The sequence below is a fragment of the Pinus tabuliformis genome, chromosome J (assembly GCF_031772625.1).
Source record: "Pinus tabuliformis cultivar Carrire ecotype Pingquan chromosome J, CPIR1, whole genome shotgun sequence".
Classification (NCBI taxonomy): Eukaryota; Viridiplantae; Streptophyta; class Pinopsida; order Pinales; family Pinaceae; genus Pinus; species Pinus tabuliformis.
Genome location: NC_142295.1, coordinates 418,706,035 through 418,723,122, shown reverse-complemented (window position 1 = coordinate 418,723,122; position 17,088 = coordinate 418,706,035). Strand labels below are relative to the sequence as shown.

At 43.4% G+C, this 17,088-nt stretch overlaps 1 protein-coding gene across 1 annotated transcript in view; it reads right to left on the bottom strand.

Moving 5' to 3' along the window:
- LOC149227612 (putative LRR receptor-like serine/threonine-protein kinase At1g56140) overlaps positions 1 to 17,088 on the bottom strand; it is an 872,347-nt gene that overhangs the window by 508,561 nt on the left and 346,698 nt on the right. The window lies entirely within an intron of this gene.

Below are 17,088 nucleotides of genomic sequence, written 5' to 3'. Positions count from 1 at the left end.
AAATAAATTTGGGCTCGGGGATGAGACCAGATCTTTGCAGAATTCAAGTTGGGGCAAGGTAGGTAGTAGCTTTGATGCTTTTTGATCATATGTATGGATGGATCAGAATGACAAGGAGCTGAAAAGGGCAAGGGGAAACAGGGATCCTCTCCAGACTGGTGAAAACATATAAAACTAAACAAATTTAAAGGCAGAGCACTGAAATCAATGGATTCTACCTCACTTACTCATTCATTTAGTTTCAGAAGCAAAAGAAGGGAATGGCATACATTAAAACATTAAAGAACTTACAAATAACTGAGAGAACACACCATCAAAACTGAAAACCACAAGAATCCCAACAGGTGCTGCAAAACCTCTGATCTTTCCTTAGCCAAAATGCAGAAGATATGTACAATAGTGTGCCAAAATTTTCCCAATAGTCCAACCCTTGCTACTGACTGAAAATCTACATAATATAGACCATGCCAACCCATATCCTAGCCTCTAGGGGTCGAGCTCCTCCTTTTAGGAGCAGTTTGAACTAATTCCAAACATAGAGCTGAAAACTAGGCATCCAAACAACCTGCCTCTAAAAGAAGGGAAACTGATTCATTTCATTAAATTTTTGCTATTTTGTGAATGAATCATCTAGAATAGGTAAATAAGTGCCAAAGTTACATCATATACATCAAATTACATCAAGATAAGTCAAATATTACATCAGAAGGTGAAACTAGTGAAAATTGGCCGAATTTCTGAGCTAGAAGATGAAAATTTGACCAAAAATCTCTATGCGCCGCGCGCCTGAGCTCTATGCGTCGCGCGCCTTTCAGCCTGCTTTTGGGGCACTTCCCGACATCAAAATCAAGCTCATGTTAGCTTGTTGGAAAGCCCTGGATGTTTGCTATCCAGCCCAAGTGGAATTTCCCAATTTGGAGCTCATTTTCCCCTTCAAAATTTCATTCTCCCACAAGTACTTCCTGCTGATGCAAAAGGTGGTAGAAAGGTGATTTTCATGGTGTTTTTGACCGTTTTGATCATCCAGAGCTTGATGAAATGCTTTGGCCATACTAGAGCATGCATAACTTACCATGACAAATCCAAAAATATAAAGTTTTCCTCCAGCAAGTGTCCCAATCATAAGCGCGCGCGTCGACGCGCTACGCGTTGGGCTGAAAAATCTGTTTTGCAAGCCAACAATTTCAAAATGACAAAAATTTCTCCAAATTTGCTCAAATTCAGAGTGAAGACCCTCCATCATGTATCATGCCCAGCCACCGAAGCCTCAGCCAAAATCCGAACTGGATTAGGCCTCTTTCGCCGTTTTAGTGCTCTGCTCAACCTCCTTTTCAAAATCTTTATTTTTGCTTTGCCGACGTGCATGCGAGCCCAATAGTTAAGTTTCATATGACGGAGCATGTCTTTGCCTCTATTGGCCTTCGCCAACAACTCCTCCAGATGTCGATTGATTTTCTCAAGCCACAATTGCCGCTCAAAAGGTGTCTAATCGCCATGTCTTTTCCGGGCCAACTCTCCATGAAAAAAAACAGTCATTGCTTTGATTATGAGGGGATTTGACAAGTGAGTAGAAAAGAGAGTAATGCGGGGGAAATAACTATTAGGAACAAAAGTGACAATAGCCCTGGCAGTGTTTGACAAATGTCAATGGAGGATGTGGACAAGTGAAAATGGGACTATGTCATAACATGAATGATAAACAGTGTGAAAATGACAATGGCCATAACAATGACAGCAGTGATGTAATGGCAAAGAAAGAGCGTGAGGCTAAGGTTAATAATGAGCAGGGACACCACTGAAAATAGATGACACAGGCATATATCAATAGCACAAGTTTGAAAAACCCCCACACAGTCCCTAATATTTGTTTCAAACCCTAAGAAGTGAATTTGGCAATAAACATAGGGTTTACATTTCTTTACCTTAAACACTTGTTTCTCCACATTCAAAACACCATAATCATGTCCAAAATTCACTGAGCAAATGTAAAGAACCTACTTGCAAGCAGTTGGAGGCAATTTGGCATGAATCTGGATGAAGAAGCGAAAATTTTTGGCTCTGAGATTATATGCGTTGCGCGCTTACCCAATGCGTAGCGCGCAGTATGTGCGTAGCGCGCATGCAAATTTGCATAGGCCGGTGAAGCCCAGTGCGTTGCGCGCCTCTTGTGCGTAGCGCGCCTGCTCTGTGCGTAGCACCTTTTTGTAGGAGACTTTTGGAAGCCTTCCCGGTGTCGAAATCGGGCACAGGATAGCTCGTTGGAAAGGTATTTGAGTCTACTTTCCAAACCAATTGGAATTTTTCAATTTGGAGTTCATTTTCCCTATCAAAAATCAAATCTCCCAAGACTGGTCAAAATGTGCCAAATGAGGCTGCCCAAAGGCAGAGTGCTGTTACAGTCAACTTTTGAATGCCTTTCTCAACTCCAAATTGAGCTCATGATAGCTCATTGGAAATATCTTTGTGTCTAGTTATCATTTGACTCATCAAGCAAGTCATTTGGCCAACCAAGCTAGGAGAAAACTTGATTTTCCCAAGGTCACTTCAGAGGTGCATTCAATTCTCCTGAGGCAACGGTATTTTTGACATTTCTCTAAAACCATGACACCTGTGTAAAAAGTGAAGGAGGTTTTTCTTCCTTGACCTGTTGTGGACAAAAACCTCTCTCAGTTTTCCCAAATTCATCTTTGATTGCTCAGAAACATCATTTGAGTAAAACCTACCCCGATGTGTGGAACAAGAGATTTGTCGAAATGAAGTGAAATGAAGGGGATAGGGAGCTTCTAAATTCTTGAGGAAATTTTGGGAAGTAGGAAGGGATGTTAGGAAGCAGGGGAAAGTGGAATCTCAGAGATTGAGTGAGGGGAAGGGGTCCAAAAGGGCAAAACACAGGCCCAACCTAGAAAATTGCCAAGTTGTAGCAAGAAACTAGGGTTTGTGCGAAAATGAGGAATTTGGGGGATCTCAGTGATGGGAAGTGTTTAATAAGGTACATGAAGGATAGGGGAAGGTGTATGAACATCTGGATACAAGTTTTGCTAATGATTTGACCATTCAAGAGAAATTGCCTTCAAAACCCTAGGAGAGGGAAATGAACCTTGCCTAGGCGCAACTGAAGCATGAACAAGGTGTAAAATGACCCAATGGAACCTGACATGATGATAAAAACCCTCTGAATGATGATAGACTTAGCTGAATAGTGACATAGACTGACATTTGGGCAACTTTGAAAGGAGTGAAAGCAAACCCTAGACCTAATGCCTAGTGACCAAATTTTGCTTGAAGACTCACTGAAATGACAAAATTTGACTTTGACACCTTAAAATCACTTTGTAAGAGCATGTTTTATCACTGGAGGAAGGCTACAAAGACTGACACTAACACATTGCATCCTCCAAAGGTAGATCTTTCCACTGCAAAAGATACTCCCTAATAGTCCTGCTCCTTAACCTTCTCTCTCTCACCTCCAATATATCTTCAAGGATCAACACTAAATGCCCTTCTTCATCCAAGGGAGGCAACTCAGATGAAGGAAAAACCTGTTGACCTATTGCTTTCTTCAAGCAAGTTACATGAAAAATACTATGTTCTTGCTTCCCTCTAGAAGATCCAATTCGTAAGCCACTTCTCCCAGTCTCCTGATGATCCTGTAAGGCCCATAGAATAATGGCTTTAACTTCTCCACACCTTTCTTCTTAATGGTGGACTGTCTGTATGGTTGTAATCATAGATACACCATATCTCCTACCTCAAATCTCTTCTCGATCTAGTGTCAATCGATATACAACTTCTGTTGATTTTGGGCTATGTGTAGATTGTCCTTAAGAGCCTTGAGGATATCTTTGCACGCTTGGATCTAATCTTTGGCCATTGGGGTCCAACTACCTCCAAACACAATATCTACAAATGATAGAGAATCGTAGCCATATAATGCTCTGAATGGTGACATCTCAATCGACACATGATATGTGGTGTTGTAGCAATATTCTCCCAAGTGCAACCACTTCACCCAAGCCCCTTGTCAGTCACACGATTTCTCAAATACCCCTCTAGCCATTTATTCACTATCTTGTTGGAAATACTGAGAGGGGGGTGAATCAGTATTCCTTAGCAATTAGCACTTTTAAATCTTTTTAGAGCATTAGTTAATCTTCAATTATTATTAATGTTTATGCAGTAATAACAGTGAATAAAAGAACACAGTAGGCACAAGAATTTTAGGTGGAAAACCCCCTCCGGGTCAAAAACCACCGAACGCTTTTCTAATAAATTATTTAATTTTCAACCCCAATTGAAATGAAAGCAACAACTTCCGAGAATTCTAGAAAAGCATTCTTCTCTCGCTCCCACTTGAAGGATGCCCCAACGCCTTGGTTTCTTCAGTAATCAATTGAATGGATGCCCCAACACCCTAGCGAGCCACAACTTTCCCTAGCACCACCCAACCACCCTTAAGTGTTCATAGGCCCCAACTTGTAGGCGACTTCATACACCTACCTAGCACCTCCCTTCCACCCTATAACGACTGAAATAAGACAAGACTATGGATTCCCAAACCAGGGACAACAATCCACGATACAATAAGATGTACAATGATTTCATGCACTTGTCCAAATACTCAATCACTCTATGACCTACAACCCAACCATGACATCATCCCAACAGTGACTCCTATGCCTCCCAACACTGCCTCTTCGACTCTAGACAGAATGAATCTTTCACAAATGACTCTTTTACAAATGACTCTTTCACAACTTTACAATGATGACTCTTTTACAAATGACTCTTTTACAATGATGACTCTTTTACAACTTTACAATGATGACTCTTGGCCTTAACAATACTTCACGATATCTTGATGGCTGTCATGTCTTCAAGTATGTCCCGCTACAATGCTTCCTAAGGTTTGATACTTCTGCTCTTGAATTCTTGCTTGATGTTGTACTTGAATCTTCTTCTACCTACATGCAAAATTTGCCTTGCGAAACCAATCCCGAAACAGAACAAAATACCCTTCAACTTACCTCTGCCCACAAAACACATGTAAGTGCATAATAATGAATAAATTAAAATTAAAATTACAATGCGTACCTAAAGTGTGCTTGTCACTTTTGTTGTTGACTTGTTGCAGCAGTAGACAAAGACTCTCACTCTTGATATAGGCCTGGACTCTATGCAAGACTATATTCAAAACTGACCTAAAGATATATACAATAAAAACTGATGACATACCCTAGACTTGTGATGGACCAAGTTCAAAGTACAACAGCAAAGACCATTCTATCAACTATGACAAAACAAGTAACATGAACTTACAACATAATGTAGATTTAGTAGACTTGGTGTAGCATCAAATGTGTAGTATTAAGAATAGGACATCCGAAATGTGGTATCAAACTAATTGTGACATATAGAGACATAGACATATAACCAAGACCTTGTATATACTTACATTGTCCTACAAAAACATATGTCAGAGATGATACTCAAAATTCAAATGTAAAAACTAATCATACATACCTTGATGTAGGAGAATTACCCTTGATTGTTGATGTGTGGTCCTTACTGCAGTGATCCTTGAATGCATGCTTTTCCTTGCCTTCTAGGAGCTCTATATTAAATATGTTGTATCTATGTAATTTTGGATCTCCAGGGTTTGAAATTTCGTCCTATGGTAGCTCTCTGAGTCCTCTTTCCAACCCCATAGGTCTGATCAAGATTGGATTCTTCAAGAAAGAGTTATGCCCAATCTCCCATGATGACCTGATTATAGACTAGTTCAATAGAGAAAACTTGTACGAAGTGCCACATGTCACTGTTGCAACCTTTGACCTTGAAAACGATACCCAACAAACTACAGTCTGTCCTCTTTCTATCACTATTTATGAAATTTGAATCCAATGCTCAAAGAGAAATTTATGACGATTTTCCCAACATCACCTGTTTGACATGATATTCGGAAGCTTGCAAAAACCCTAACTTCCGCAGATCATATCTCCGAAAATATAGCTAACTAAGATCTAAAATTAGGTCACAAGGTTCATCAATATTTTTGCTCAAATGGGTTTTAATTTCAGCTTCTGATGCTTCGTAGAAAACAATTTATAGAAAAAACTCCACGATGACCTGTTTGAAGCCACAAAATCCCTACTAGAGGAGGATATGAGGGTCACTATTTATATGAATGTCTTGAGTTGAGAGGGTCCTCAACAAGTGAATGTTGGAGGGATTTTAGGAGCAAAAAAAACATTATTAATTATTGACTATTGGTGGGCTCCAGTGTTGTAGCAATAATGCTACAACTCCTGGGACTTCCTGTCTCTAATTTTATCAACCCGGTAGTTCGTACAAACTTGGAAGCGACGGTGCTGTATGCACAAGTACTAGCTCTTGTCGCAGCTGTCACTTGGTCAGCTGGCACAAGTCCGCTAGGGCTCAAGCCAACTTCTATATGCTCTCAGAAGAAGCTTTCTAAATGATGAACGAAGGCTATCTCAAGGGAAATTGATCTACTTTGCAAAAATGAACTGAAAGCCAACCAAAGCATGGAAACCCTAGTAAACCCTAATCTGACTAGTTTAACCTCTATGGTGCAATAGTGAGAGTGCAAATGTCTACAAATGATGCCATTACTTCTAATGATGTGAAATGCATGAACTCAAACTACTATGAAAAAGAACATTGTTTTTGTATTTTTGCTTAAGTGGATGGAGTGATTATGAATTTGTTTCTTATTAGGGTTTGGCTGTGCAGAGGTGGTGCGAAGGGAGAGAAAGCTTGGGAAAGGTCAGGAGGGCTAGGAGAGGTCCCAGAGGGTCCCTAGCATTAGTCCACAGAGGTCTACAACGTTCGGATGCTCGGAAATCAAGTTTGCAGGCTTCTACAGGATGTCTGCAAGGGATCCTACAGGAAACTAAAGAATTCTACAGGAAGTCTGCTAACTTCTACAGGATGTGCTGTAAGTGGAAGTTTTGGGTGATGGTGAAGTGATGGAATGGTATGGGTGAATAGGTGAGGTGGAGATGGAGCTTGTGATGACTCAGGGGTAGAGAAACAAGATGGAGAAAGAGTGCACGGAGTTGGTTGGTGGATAGAAGGATGGCAGCAACGAAAGGTCAAAAAGATGAAGCTACGTGGGCAATGGAAGAGTTGGAAGGTGAACGAGCTGAACAGAGGTCGAGTAGGTGGCTTGAGGAGAGGTTAAGAAGAAGAAGAAGGAAGTAGAATGATATGGAGCAGTGTAAATAAAACAAATGACTTATGTCTTGCACCAAAAACGAGAATTCATCAACCAGTGCTACCTGTGCTATTAAACCAATGAACAACGATGTAAATCATGAAGAAAAGTCATGCATGGAATTGTAATGACGAAGTATGGCTCAAGAGCAAAATGCATGGAAGGATCCACGATTAAACCGACTGTGTTGCAGCTTGCATAAAAGTAGAAAAGACTGCGTTTTTTTGGTGGTTGGTATAGACTGCACTCCAATCCCTAAACAGAGATGGCAGTGGAGGCACTAACAACCTTTTCTTGGAGCTCCAGTGGATTACAAACCTCCTATCCTAATCTAAGCAGCTGAAAGTAATTTAACCATAAGCTAATCCTACTCAATCTTATTAAAGAAATCAAATCAGCAACCTGTGTTCTTTGAAATGCATATCAAAACAAGGAAACAAAATGCTGGAAAGAAAGGTAAATAACACTACAAGAAGAGGAGATCTATTGCTCTCAGGTTGGGCCCTAACCTGAGAGCTATAGCTCCCTTAAAAGCTCAGAATTAGATCCAAATCTGCTTGCCTTTATTCATAATCAAAAGTCTAATGTCATGCCAAAACTGGCTTACAAAAACAAACACCGAGCTATGCTCAAAAATTACAATATCAGTCCAAAAGTTCAAAAAGCTCCTAACAAAGGCTACGACCTTCATATTTATACAAAATGAAGATCAAGCTGGCTTCCTCCATTCGTGGAGCTTGGCTGTCCAACTGAAAGTCAAACTGCTGTAAAACTGCTGATCCTGTAGAACGTGTTGGCTGCCTTTAAGCTCGGTGGGGAGAGCTGTTAGAGCTCGGAGTTAAGGTGAAAATCACGAGGAGGGTCATCAAGACTGTGGACAACCTCCCTATGAACCCGTAATGTCACCTTTGCTGTCTCCTTGTCTCCTTTTGCGTGGTCTTTTGCTCTCTTTAATGCCAAGAACCTGAAATCATCATGTATTAGTCACAGAGGTATAATGCCTGCCCTTCTTCCTACAAACAACACGAATATACTAAGAAATGAATGCATAAGTGGTAAAAGATGAATGGTTGAGCAAGGTAAGTAGGCCAATATGAGCCCAAATTGTACCAAAAATTGGGGCTCATCATCACCCCCCAGCTAAACTATTTGCTCATCCTTGAGCAACTTTGCTCTGGCTCCTTGTCCTTGGCCGAGAACTAGAGCCCGGAGCATGCTCTTCCTTTCCTGTTCTTGGTGGCCCTGCCTCTTCTGCCCTTGGCGGTGACGAGGGTGGCTTTTCCTCCCCCTTTCCTGTTTCCTTGAGCCGGGCTTCGGAAGCCGATTGGCCTATTTTTCATGTCCAGGAAGTTATTTTTGGGCTTCCCCTCTCGGGGGTGGCCGATGTTTTAGAGGGGGATCTTTTACTGGGTGAAGTAGGGACACCCCCTGAAATGGTTTGGCTGCTGGGTGGAGGCTGCGGCTTGCCCGTGTTTATTCTCTTACTTCTCCTAGCTTCAAAAGGTAGAGGGATCTCCCTCTCTCTCTTCTCCTTCGGCTTTGGAGGTGTACTGAGGGCGGCCAGCACAGCTGCTGCTTCCTTTTCGAGAATACCAGCCTTCGCTTTCTTGCGTTTTGCTTTCTCAGAGCTCCTTGTAGAGGGCCCCTTCTTTTCAAATTTCGGGCTTCCTGTAGAAGACCCTGCTTTGCCCACTTCCGGGCCTTCTGTAGAAGATCCTTTCTTTACCAATTTTGGGCTTCCTGTAGAAGACCCTGTTTTAGCCACTCTCGGGCTCCCTGTAGAAGCCCCTGCTTTGGTAATTTTCGGGCTTCCTGTAGAAGCCTCTTTTCCAATGATTTTCGGGCTTCCTGTAGAAGCCCCTTTTGCCAATTTCGGGCTTCCTGTAGAAGCCCTTGTCTCTGTTTTCGGGCTTCCTATAGAAGCCTGTTTCTGCTTTCCTGTAGACACGGGTGTCACCACCTTTTCTTGCTTTGCTGCATGGGTTTTGCTTTTTGCTTTGGTTGCAGGTGCTGATGAGGTACTTGGGCTGATGTGGACCACCTCAGCTTTGTCCGTTCTGCTCTTCAACCTCTTTTCTCTTGCTGACAAGATGGGTGTGCCACCTTTTTCTTTGTCATCCTTTTCCTCATGCTTCTTCTTTTGTTCTTTCTTCTGCACTGTGGTCGGGGTCTTCTGGCCTTTTTCTCTCTTTCCCTCGGCCACTGCTTCTTGTTCCTCACTGCTGGAGGAACCTGTTTCTTCAATCAACATTTTTATGTCTCCATCTCTTGTCAAATTCCGGAATGATTCCCATGAGAGGGGAACCTTATATGAATGAAGCGCATCCTCCACAAGAAGTTTGATCAACCCATGGTGGGCTATCTGATCTGGTATGCCCTCTTTTAGCTTTGTGGCACACTCAATTAGAGACTGCAACAGGAAATAAGGAATGCTCAGTTTTTGTTCTACAGGAAGATCAATCCGGTGCCTCAATTCAGTGAGCAACCGAAAGTGATATGCATACACGATGCTAAAACGGCCTTCACAGGTTATATACTTCATGATTTGCAGGCTGACTTCATTCCATGGTGGCAGCAAGCTGGTTCTTCGCACCCCATTTTTGTCCTCCGAAAATTCCTCCTCAGGTGGAAAGAATTCTTTCTTGGCTTGCTGGCTCAACTTTCTTTCTTCCTTATCCCATGGCAAACCCATCGGAAGTTCAGTAATCCGACTGATATATTGCGGGGTGAGCTTGAGGCTTAGACCTCTGAAGTTCACTGTGGCCAGTGTCTTGGATTTCGGCTTCAGAGCCTGCAAAAATTCTTCTGCCACTTCATCATCGTACCCCTGCAATTTGTCACAAAAAGATATCCATTGAACCCGTGTGAAGAGCTCTACCACTTCCTGGTTTTCCCTTAATTTGGTTGAATCAGTGGGTTCTCGTCTTATAAACCCACCCGGCATGATAAAACAGTTTTCTTAACCAGAGGTGGTGATTGTGGAAGAGATTTTGGTTTACTGAGACAGAGCGTAGAATGTCATGCACATAACCCACAAAACTTATCCCTGAGGAACTTAACACAGTTTAATTACTCGACATCCTGTAGAATGACAGTATAGGCACAGCAGACAACAATTTCACCGTTTTTCTATGACCAGACTGTGGACGACAATTCTGCCACCTTTAATAACCAGTTGCATGAAGAGTTCAGGGTTACCTCTTTAATTGGCCACCTTTTTACGTGAGGCACCCGCTTTCCTGTAGAAAACTGCGTTCCTGTAGGATGACAGCGTTCCTGTAGAATGACAGCGTTCCTGTAGAATGCAGCGCGCGATTTTCGGGAGAGACTGCAGTCGGTCTGCGCCTTGGGTGTGCTTCTCAATCGCTCTGATAGCCAAAGGCTCGGCGTATCACACTGCAGAAGGATCAGGATAGCCGCTCGAGTTCAAACCGGTGGTTGATACATGCATGAATGCAATCTAGCCGATTAGATTTTGAATTCGGCGGAATCCGTGGCGCGGGGGTGAGCTGTCCCCGCCGGACCGTTGGGTGACGTCACCCCATCATTCAACTGCGCGTTCACTTGCTGCCGCATCAATTCCCGCAGATCTGCCGCCGCCTCTTCGGTTAAACTCGGGTTTTGCGACGGGATTGCTCTCACGTGCGTGCTGCTATTCTTTTTGTCATGGCCGCCACCCTCTCATCCAACTAGACCATTAACTGGCCGACGTGGCCGGCCAAATGGCCATACGGCCGCTCAACCCATTCACCTTTACACTTAGCAATCAATCAAAGTAACATTCATGCAGTCTGATGGAAGGAAGGGTCGAGACACTTACCTGCGCGGCTGCACACGATGTTTCGGCTCTTTGGACGCTGATGAGTCGATTTACCTACTGCTGGCGAACTTACACAGGCCCGGAGGTCCATGTTCACAAGCGGTCGTCGATGGATGGGATGCTTCAGTTGCATGCGCCCACGTTTCACTTCATATGGCCTGCGCGGTGAATGGTATCCACTCTAGCAGGCTTAACTGTTACAGGACTCCCGCGGGATGTCTTGGAACAGTTCTTCCTCCTTGGGTGCATGCTGCACGACGATGGATGGCCTCACGATCATGCTCTCGGAGCTTCGGGCTGACTGTGATGAATATGGTGTGAGATCTCTAGCGCTTTTTCCATTTACAATTTGCTTTTTCTCGAGACTCATCGATCTGCTTTGCTGGTGCAGGTACTTTGTTGCATGTCGACAAGGATGGTGGAACAAGATAACAGCAATGTGCATGGTTGACAACAGTGGCATGCATGTGTCCAAACCGATCCTTAGCCATTAGATCTCCTCATGAAATGAATTCTGGCCCGTTCTGAGCTTCTACAGGAAGCTTCCTGTAGAAATACAGCGCTTCCTGTAGAAAGGATGCGTTCCTGTAGAGAGTCTGCACCTTCCTGTAGAAGATCTGCATCTTCCTGTAGAAACTCTGCATTTTCCTGTAGAAAATCTGCGTCTTCCTGTAGAAGACTCAAGCTGTAATAAAATTGCACATACCTTGGAGAAAATGAGGATTCTTGGAGGAGGTGCTGGTGAGGTGTCCTGGCTGCATGATGAGGACCCTTGGCTTTGAGTTGAGAGGCTTCCTCTCCTCCATAGAACACCTGCATGCAATTTTACATAATGAATCTGCTGACCTTGTTTTTCTTTTGTTTTTTTTTTCTTTTTTTTTTTTTTTTTTCTTTTTTTTTTTTGAAAGATAACAGGGGCGCCTCATTGAGGTTTTCACCCTTGCCATCTGCCTTAAGCGCCTCAAAGAGGTTTTCACTCAAGGATCTTTTTCCAATCTCTTTTTTCTGAAAAGACAATAGGGGCGCCTCAATGAGGTTTTCACCCCTACTACCTGCCTTGGGCGCCTTAGAAAGGTTTTCACCCAAGGATCTTTATTATTTTTTTGTTTTTTGTTTTTTTTTTGTTTTTAGATTCTTCAGGGTACGCCCAAAGCAGAGGCAGAACCCTTCTCTATGACCAACACTGCCTTCTCCATAGTTTTGATGAACTCTTGTCTTGAGGGAGGCTTCCTGTAGATCTTCAATCGATGCCCATTGACAAGCATGGGGATGGCTTCCTCATCAATGGTCCGAATAAGCACAGATCCATTGTCATGACATTTTTCCACTGAATATGGCCCTAGCCATCTGGTTCTCAGCTTCCCCTTGAAATCTTTGTATCTGGAGTCATACAACAAAGCCCAATCTCCCGGCTGAAATTGCTTGTCATGGAGATGTTGGTCATGCCACACCTTTCTCTGAAGTTGAACCACTTCTGAGTGAAGGAGGGCCTGCATTCGGTGCTCATCCAGGCCATTCAGCTGCAATAGCCTTTCTTGTTGTGCATGGCTGAGATCTAGGTCCAGCTGAGCTGCCATCCTCAAAGTGTTGTATTCAAACTCAATGGACAGCAAAGCTTTCTTCCCATAGACCAGCTCATAAGGTGTGAAGCCGGTGGTGGTCTTCCAAGTGGTGTTGTAAGCCCATGTGGCTTCAACTAGGCGATCTGCCCAGTCCTTTCTGCTGCTGCTCACCACCTTAGTCAAGATCCCTTCTAATGCTCTATTGGTGACTTCCACCTGCCCATTTGCTTGAGGGTGATAGGGGGTGGAAGTCCTATGCTTGATCTTGTGATGAGCTAGTAGATCTTCAACCAGGTTGGAGGTGAACTGGCTCCCTTGATCGGTGACCAGCTCTCTTGGATAGCCAAACTTATAGAAGATGTTTTCTCTTAGGAACTCGGCCACCTTTTCTTCTGTTGCTGCTTTGATTGCTTTGATCTCTGCCCACTTTGTCAGGTAGTCAGTGCACACAATGATGTAAGACCTTTGCCTCGAAGGAGGGTTGATTGGGCCCACAAAGTCCATACCCCACTTCTCAAATGGCTCAAGAGTCACCTGAGGTTGGAGAGGCATCTCATCCCTTTGGGTCGGTTTCCCCATTCTTTGGCATTGGTCACACTGGCTGACATATCTTCGGACATCTTGATGAAGTGTGGGCCAATAGTAGCCTGCCTGCAGGATTTTGAAGGCAGTTCTCTTTGCTGCAAAATGTCCTCCACAAGGCCCATCATGACAAGTGAGGAGGATATCAAAGACTTCCTCCTCCCTTACACAACGCCTTAGGATCTGATCGGGGCCAAGCTTGAACAGATTGCCCCCGATCCAAGTAAATGAGGCACTTTTTCTGATGATTCTGCTCTTCTCTCTGGAAGATAGGTGCGGAGGGAACTGTGCTGAAACAAGGTAGTTTTCTATATCAGCAAACCATGGAGAGAGTACTGAAATAGCAAACAGATGTTCATCGGGCATCTGGTCATCCACCGTTCCATCCTCATCTGCAGACAAATCCAATCTAGATAAAAAATCAGCAACAACATTTTCTCTACCTGGTTTGTCAATAATGGTCAAATCAAACTGCTGCAATAAAAGTAACCATCTAATAATACGAGCATTCACATCTGGTTTATTCATTAAATATCTAATTGCAGCATGGTCGGTATGTACAAAGGTTTGATAGCCAGTAATATAATGTCGGAACTTGTTCAGTGCATGGACCACAGTCAAGAATTCTTTCTCGGTTACAGTGTAATTCAGCTCAGCTTTGGATAAGTTTTTGCTAACAAAGTAAATGGCATATGGAAGTTTTTGCTCAACTTGTCCTAAAGCTGCACCTATGGCTTTGTTCGAGGCATCAGTGTGGATGTGGAAAGGTAGGGCCCAGTTTGGACCTCTCAGGATTGGGGCTGACACCAACTTGTCCTTCAATTCATTTAAAGCCCTCTGACAATCGTCAGTCCATTTAAACTCCACATCTTTTGCCAACAGGCCAAAAAATGGCGAGGCTAGCTCGCTGAAATCTTTAATGAATCTCCGATAGTATCCTGCTAATCCCAAGAAACTCCGAACATCCCTTACCTTTTGAGGAGGTGGAACCTTCTTGATGAGAGCAATTTTGTTAGGATCCACCTGCAACCCTTGGCAAGAAATGGTATGGCCTAGCACGGTCCCTTCAGTCATTAGGAATTCACATTTTTCAGGACTAAGGGACAAGTTCATCTCAATGCATTTGGTTAGGACTTTTCCCAGATTGGACAATGCTTCCTGGAAGTTGGCCCCATAAGGAGTAAAGTCATCCATATAGATTTCCACTGCATCATGGACCAGCTCCGAGAAGATGCTTAAGACAGCTCTCTGGAAGGTAGCAGGAGCATTACATAGCCCAAAGGGAAGGACTCAGTAGGCAAAGGTACCCCAAGGGCAAGTGAAGGTGGTCTTATCTTGGTCTTCCGGGCTGATTTGGATTTGGTTGTACCCGCTAAACCCATCCAGGAAAGAGAAGAACTTCTTTCCTGCCAGTCCATCCAACACTTGATCTATGAAAGGTAGAGGGAAATGGTCTTTCTTGGTGGCTTTGTTCAGTTCTCGGTAGTCCACACAGATTCTCCATTTCCCATTTTTCTTGGGAACCAACACCAGAGGGGACACCCATTCACTATCTGAGATGGGGTAGATGAATCCGACATCCAACAGTTTTTGCAATTCTTCCTTGACAATGTCCTTAAGAGCTGGATTCATTCTCCTCTGGGGTTGCCTAACCGGCTTACAATCCTCTTTGATGTATATGTGATGGGTACAAACCGAAGGATGGACTCATTTCATCTCCTTATAGCTCCAAGCAAAAGCATCTAGGTGACTGGCCAACAGGCTACACAGCTCCTTTTCCTGGGAAGGAGATAGGGAGGAGCTGATCTTCAACGTTTTCTCAGGGCCGAACTCCACATTCTTGACTCTGGGAGTGACAGGGTTGGTTGTACAAAGATCCACTAAGGTGCTAGCTTGGGCATCCTCCACCAATTTCTCTAAGGATAGTGCACTGGAAGGTGGATTCTGGATCAAGGTCTCAATCAAGTCATCCTCGGTTGGGGGGTCTCTTCTAGTGGTCTCTAAGGTGCACAGAGGTGCTGAGTACACCTCGTCTTCCTCTCCTTCCTCTAACCAGAGTGGTAAGTCATGCTCTAAGGAGGGTTGGGCAGGAGGGTATAGGACTAGCTGTTTGAACATAGGACCACTTTTGATGGTCATATTTCCTCCTCGGCAACGGTGCCAAAAAGATGGTGGGCTCCAGTATTGTAGCAATAATGCTACAACTCCTGGGGCTTCCTGTCTCTAATTTTATCAACCCGGTAGTTCGTACAAACTTGGAAGCGATGGTGCTGTATGCACAAGTACTAGCTCTTGTCGCAGCTGTCACTTGGTCAGCTGGCACAAGTCCGCTAGGGCTCAAGCCAACTTCTATATGCTCTCAGAAGAAGCTTTCTAAATGATGAACAAAGGCTATCTCAAGGGAAATTGATCTACTTTGCAAAAATGAACTGAAAGCCAACCAAAGCATGGAAACCCTAGTAAACCCTAATCTGACTAGTTTAACCTCTATGGTGCAATAGTGAGAGTGCAAATGTCTACAAATGATGCCATTACTTCTAATGATGTGAAATGCATGAACTCAAACTACTTCTATGAAAAAGAACATTGTTTTTGTATTTTTGCTTAAGTGGATGGAGTGATTATGAATTTGTTTCTTATTAGGGTTTGGCTGTGCAGAGGTGGTGCGAAGGGAGAGAAAGCTTGGGAAAGGTCAGGAGGGCTAGGAGAGGTCCCAGAGGGTCCCTAGCATTAGTCCACAGAGGTCTACAACGTTCGGATGCTTGGCAACCAAGTTTGCAGGCTTCTATAGGATGTCTGCAGGGGATCCTACAGGAAACTAAAGAATTCTACAGGAAGTCTGCTAACTTCTACAGGATGTGCTGTAAGTGGAAGTTTTGGGTGATGGTGAAGTGATGGAACGGTATGGGTGAATAGGTGAGGTGGAGATGGAGCTTGTGATGACTCAGGGGCAGAGAAACAGGATGGAGAAAGAGTGCACGGAGTTGGTTGGTGGATAGAAGGATGGCAGCAACGAAAGGTCAAAAAGATGAAGCTACGTGGGCAATGGAAGAGTTGGAAGGTGAACGAGCTAAACAGAGGTCGAGTAGGTGGCTTGAGGAGAGGTTAAGAAGAAGAAGAAGGAAGTAAAATGATATGGAGCAGTGTAAATAAAACAAATGACTTATGTCTTGCACCAAAAACGAGAATTCACCAACCAGTGCTACCTGTGCTATTAAACCAATGAACAACGATGTAAATCATGAAGAAAAGTCGTGCATGGAATTGTAATGACGAAGTATGGCTCAAGAGCAAAATGCATGGAAGGATCCACGATTAAACCGACTGTGTTGCAGCTTGCATAAAAGTAGAAAAGACTGCGTTTTTTTGGTGGTTGGTATAGATTGCACTCCAATCCCTAAACAGAGATGGTAGTGGAGGCACTAACAACCTTTTCTTGGAGCTCCAGTGGATTACAAACCTCCTATCCTAATCTAAGCAGCTGAAAGTAATTTAACCATAAGCTAATCCTACTCAATCTTATTAAAGAAATCAAATCAGCAACCTGTGTTCTTTGAAATGCATATCAAAACAAGGAAACAAAATGCTGGAAAGAAAGGTAAATAACACTACAAGAAGAGGAGATCTATTGCTCTCAGGTTGGGCCCTAACCTGAGAGCTATAGCTCCCTTAAAAGCTCAGAATTAGATCCAAATCTGCTTGCCTTTATTCATAATCAAAAGTCTAATGTCATGCCAATACTGGCTTACAAAAACAAACACCGAGCTATGCTCAAAAATTACAATATCAGTCCAAAAGTTCAAAAAGCTCCTAACAAAGGCTACGGCCTTCATATTTATACAAAATGAAGATCAAGCTGGCTTCCTCCATTCGTGGAGCTTGGCTGT